General features: G+C 44.9%; 1 protein-coding gene across 3 annotated transcripts in view; it reads left to right on the forward strand.

Annotated features, from left to right (window-relative positions):
- Window positions 1-6,000, forward strand: part of LOC311234212 (actin-binding LIM protein 1-like) — a 283,408-nt gene that overhangs the window by 21,498 nt on the left and 255,910 nt on the right. The gene's annotated exons all lie outside the window — the stretch shown is intronic.

A 6,000-nucleotide genomic window follows, 5' to 3' on the forward strand; every position in this document is an offset into this window, starting at 1 on the left:
CAGCCAGCCGGCAGCCAGCCTGGCAGCTCAGATTCTCACTGGGAGAGTGTAACGTGTGGAAGGTCACACTACCTCCCTCCAGATCCTTCCTTCGCTGAGCAGGCGCCCCGACCGAACTGTAGGAGTATTTTTCTGTTTACAACGCCCAGGACCCACCCATCAGCTTTCCCACCCTCTAATACTGCCAATTGTATTAGTACAGACGACCAGCCAAACTGAAAACAATGTGGAGAGCTGGGATCGAACACGCGAACCCAGCGTCTCCAACATTGGTGGTGAGTGCCTTGCCCACTGCACCACCTGGCCGCCCGTTTATGCGTCTTTTGAGGATGTGAGAGTGAGTTTAACCCATAGCACCGCTACTCACCCCAGCCCTTCTTGACTGCGCTTCACGATACCATCCGTTACATATATATATATTTATACTTACTGTTTGTACATACCTGCATATAATCCTTTTTACATATTATCTGTAGATACTATATTATCTGTACATATCTCTTACCTACTCTTACAAGTTACGCTGCTGGCCAGTATGACTTAGTTACTACCATAGTGTCTTTATACCTGTATCACTGTACATATTAATACTACAACGCATACATCTGATTATCACGATTACTCAGTAATACTCATTTATATATTTTATACAGAGTTTAATCACATGTAAATTGTATATTACTATCGCACTTTACTGGTACATTTACACTCTGGTTGGATGCCAAACCTCCTTTCATTGTACTGTACTTGTGCTTTATAATGATAATACATTATAATCTAATCTAATCTAATCTAAATAGAGAGAGTTAGATATAGAGATATATATAGGGCTATAATGTTAGATATAGAGCTATAGTGTTAGATATAGAGACATATATAGAGCTATAGTGTTAGATATAGAGCTATATATATAGCTATAGTAATACCATGTCTTTTTTTTTCTTCTTTTTTGGCGTTTTATCGCTTTATTGCTACTGGGCAGTCCAGTAGAGAGAGACAGAGGAGGAATGGGAGACAGAGTGGGGGGAAGACATTCGGCAAATAACGACGGGTTCGGGAGTGGAACCCGGGTCGGCCGTGTTGCGGCTGAGCGCGCTATGTGGTTCGCCACTGAGGCGCCCAGTAATACCATGTCTAATAGTAATATTATTGTGGAAGTGTTTGAGGTCATCGTGGTCCACTCAGTGACTCAGGCTCTTTGAAATTCCTTTACCGTGGGACGGTCTGTTATGGTTGGCTCTTCCTTTACCGTGGGCCGGTCTGTTATGGTTGGCTCTTCCGCACGCAGCACGACTTGTTTTCCCTGGGCTGAGTGATCCATTCTTCTCCCCTCTGTGTCTACGTCTAATGACCACGCCATGGTGCCGAGAGAGAGAGAGACCAGCATCATTCATTCACTCTTTCATTCATTCGTTCATTGGCTTTCTGTGGCACCAGCCAACCTGTGTTTGGCGCGTTTCCGTGCAGGAAGCCCGTCTGAAGACTGTCTGGGAATTTCTGAAAAAGGCAATTTAAAAGTCGTAAAATGCATGTAATTATAGCCGGCTGTCCAGTGTTCATTATCAGTGGTTCTCAGGTCCCAATGTACCTAACAGGGTTTTTATGGTTTTTTAATAAGAATCCACGCCCCCTGCTATGGTATCACTCCCGCCTGCGGTGCATAACACCAGGCCTGTTCTGCACCAACTGCAGTCTTAAAGCACAATCCTTGGGTCCAGAAGAATCTTCCAATGCATATGTGTAGATCTTTTTAGCGGTTAATTTTGAGGTGACACTGTTGTGATGTGGCTGGTTCTCACTAGAGGTTTGTGGGTAGAGTTAAGTGAGTGGAGGGATGCTGCAGAATTCTATTTGTTATGATCAATATATTGAGAGTCGGGAGGGGGAAAGCCTGAATTCCTGTGGTGACAGTGGGGCCAGAGAGAAGCTGTTAACTATTATGTTTCCTACTCTATTCAACAGTCATGTTGAGCCTTACTGCTCTTTAACCCTTTCACTACCACACTACAGACGGTTAACCCTTTCACTACCACACTACAGACGGTTAACCGTCTGTAGTGTGGTAGACAGTGAAAGGGTTAACCTTCTGTAGTGTGGTTGTGAAAGGGTTAACCTTTTGTCGTGTGGCAGTGAAAGGCTTAAACTCTAACTGATACATGGTGTAAGCCTGCGACAAAAAACTGCATAATTTCCATGCTGGTCTAGGCTGGTCAGTGCTGGTGTGATGCTGGTTTAGTTGGTTGTAATCAACAAGACAATTCAGTACAAACACCATACAACAACAACAACAACAACAACAACAACAACAACAACAACAACAACAACAACAACAACAACACAAACACAGACAGAGCCTCACGTAACCAGTACCATGGTTAAAATGAAAAGCTAAGAATTCATCAGAGCAATGGCATGTGTGATGAAAGACTTCTTAAATATGTTTTTGGGGGCTTGGGGAACTCTATAGCGCCTTCCAGATGGAAGCTTGTCAAACTCACTATATGAAGAGGGATGCAAAGGATCAGACGATATTAGCTGAGCCTTGTTCCTATTCCGAAATACATATAACTCAGACAATTGTTTTTGTAGTTTACTATAAAACTGTACTGGCCATGTTAACAATCCTTGCCAGTTTGTTCTTATTCTTGGCCCCAAGGTTTCCATACCAGGTTGAGATATCAAAAGTTATAACACTTTCTACTAGGGCAGGGCGATAATACGATAACGATAATTATCACGATATATTTTAATAATTGATATCGATCGATAATAAAAAGAAAAATATCAATAATTTTTTTTGTGTGACCTGCAACAGGGCAGTTTTAAAACCAGAGACAGTGGACAGACTTGTCTTTTTTGCCTGCAACTTAAAGTAATGGCTTTGCTTGTCCAAATGACAATACTGACCAAATTGAGATTTATTTTTCTCTTGTCCATTTATTTTGTTTGCTTTCTAATTTAAAATACAGTTTGAAACCGTCTGTACACACTGCTATGTGTGCTAGCAGAGCTAGTCTCCAGTCGCGAGTCACGGTGCACGTGTGCGGTGGTTTGTCCACCAAAAAAGCGCCAAAAGATAGAAAAGAAACTAGCAGAGCCAGAACTATTCAACTCCCCTGGAGCCACAGCCAGCAGAGAAGCTTGTTTACTTTCGCTTTCAAACCAGCTGCAGCCTGAGAACTGGAGTGTGAGGGGCTGTAACACTAAAGATGGCGGCAACGACAAAGAATTGCTGCAAAATAAACATACATCTGTTGTTAAAAAAAGTATTATTTTTTAATACTTTTAATATCGATAATTATTGATATCGAGTGATATGATAACATTATCATATCGTTATCGTGATATCATTTTTGGCCATATCGCCCAGCCCTACTTTCTACAAGACTTTTGTATACCAGTAGTCACGAACAAGGACAGGCTCCTATCAAAGTACCTGGCCTTGGAGAGTTTTTGGCGGCATTGTTCCCGGGAATCTTGGTATCAGTGCACTGCTCCAGCCACACTGAGCTTAAAACACGCCAACATTTTGGGAAATTAGCTTACCCTCTTCTCCAGAGAGAGACAAGAAGATAGATACCAGTTTCCTCTCTGTGTGTTCAGTAGAAAGCTATCTGGCTGCACGTTAGCCTAGCTTAGCACAATGCATGGAAGCGGACAGTGACGATTAGCCTTCGGGAGAGATGTTAGTTGGACAATGCCTAGGCTAACCGGCACTGTCCGCTTCCATTCATTGTGCTAAGCTAGGCTAACGTGCAGCCAGATAGCTTTCTACTGAACGCACAGAGAGAAAACAGGTATCTATCTTCTCTCTCTGGAGAAGACGGTAAGCTAATTTCCCAAAATGTAGGCATGTTCCTTTAAACCTGACTACATACAAGTTCTGCAGGCCACGTAATGTACCCTATGCTGGAGGCTGAACTGACACTGGTGAAATTCAGAGTATGACCTGTGGGCCAAACAGGAGAAGTGTCTCTTTTTGTATAATGTATAAGTATGTATAAGTCTGGCGGCTGGGTGGTGCAGCGGACATTGCGCTCGTCACCAACGCAAGAGACACCGGGTTCGACTCCGGCTGTCGGCGTTGCCTCTGGCTTGGGCCAGTCGTCATACTAACTCAATTGGCAGAATTAGTGGGTGGAAGTCGATGGGTGGGGATTGGACGTTGTGGACAGCGACTGGTCGGTTGGGGGACGCCTGCACAGCAGAGACAGGAAATGGCGGGGGTAGTGTGAGCCTCCCACACGTTACACCTCGCCAATGAGAGTCCGCACTGGCAGGTGAAAAGATGTGACAGGCTGCCTCCTCGTGTACCAGAGGGGACACGTGATGCAAGGCTTCTATCCTCCCTACAACCGGCCAGTGGGGGGCATATGCAAGCGATATGCGATGTATAAGTCTTTATTTGTCATCAGATTAACACACACATGCGATGGGCGACCCACAGGAACACACACACACACACACACACACACACACACACACACACACATGCACTGAGTCGCTGACGAAATGTTCTCTGCACTTCCCATCCCGTCGTCCTTCCCCCCCTTACAGCAAGTCTCTAGTCCACCCTTCTCTTTCAGCTGTGCTGTGTACGCAGTCTTTAGATCTCAGCCATTCCCTTCCAAACAGTTGCTCACACAAGGGTAACTTGGCTGTTTATTTAGTTCAAGTTCAAGTTCAAGTTCTTTAATAGTTGTCATACAGAAGTACAGAATACTTTCATACAAAATGCTTCTTACTGTTACGCTCCAGAGACTGTGCTAGACAAGATAGTATCAAATAACATAATAACATAATATAGCATGAATTTAGAAGAAGAAAATGAGGTCACAGTGTTCGGTATAGACATATGTACAATGTTCTGAGTTACCATATAATATACAATACACAATACTATGCAGTGTACTAATGTACAGTACTATCTAGTGCAAAGCAGAAATGGGATGAGGTACAATTTTAGGTACAATTTACAGTAAGGTGTACGAGTTGTAGTGCAATCCTTCATCCATAAATATAAAGTGTGGGGAGTGGGTGCTACAGTGTGTTTGTTTAAAGTGGGTGTGTGCTATAAAGTGTGTGGAGTGGGTGCTACAGTGTGTTTGTTTAAAGTGGGTGTGTGCGTGTGGATGTGTGTGCTATGTGCGTTTGGTGGTTGTTGTTGTGTAGTGTTCATTCATTGTTCGTTTAGCAGCCTGATGGCCTGGGGATAGAAGCTACTTCTGAGTCTTTCTGTGCTCGCCTTGAGACTCCTGTATCGCTTGCCTGACCGCAGCAGTTCGAAGAGGCAGTTGTTCGGGTGACTGGAGTCTTTAATGATTCTCTTAGCCTTGCCCTTGCAACGCTTGTAGTAAATGTTCTGGAGGGTGGGGAGCCCCCCTCCAATTGTGCGTTCGGCTGAACGTGTCACTCTTTGTAGTCTGCTTTGGTCTTTTGCAGTGCTATTCCCAAACCAGGAGGTGATGTTGCCGGTCAAGATGCTCTCTATTGTACATGAGTAGAAGTTCTTAAGGATCTTCTGGCTGACTTGGAACTTCCTTAGGCGCCTGAGGAAGTAGAGGCGTTGTCGTGCCTTCTTCACCACACTGTTAATGTGTGTGGTCCATGTCAAGTCCTCGGATATGTAGGCTCCGAGGTACTTGAAGCTGTTGACTCTCTCAACCGGTGCCCCGTCGATGCTGAGGGGGCTGTAGTCCTTGACCCCCGACCTCCTGAAGTCCACAATCATCTCCTTTGTTTTGCTGACGTTCAGGGAGAGGCTGTTTTCCTGGCACCATCCCGCCAGGACCTTGACCTCTTCCAGGTAGGCCCTCTCGTCGTTGGCAGAGATCAGGCCCACCACCACTGTGTCGTCAGCAAATTTGACGATTGTATTGCTACTCCGCTGAGCCACACAGTCGTGTGTGTACAGGGAGTAGAGGAGGGGACTCAGAACACAGCCCTGGGGGGCCCCTATGTTGAGGGTGATGGATGAGGAGGTGCAGTTGCCTGCTCTCA

Source organism: Notolepis coatsorum, assembly GCF_963971535.1.
Source record: "Notolepis coatsorum genome assembly, chromosome: 9".
NCBI lineage: Eukaryota > Metazoa > Chordata > Actinopteri > Aulopiformes > Paralepididae > Notolepis > Notolepis coatsorum.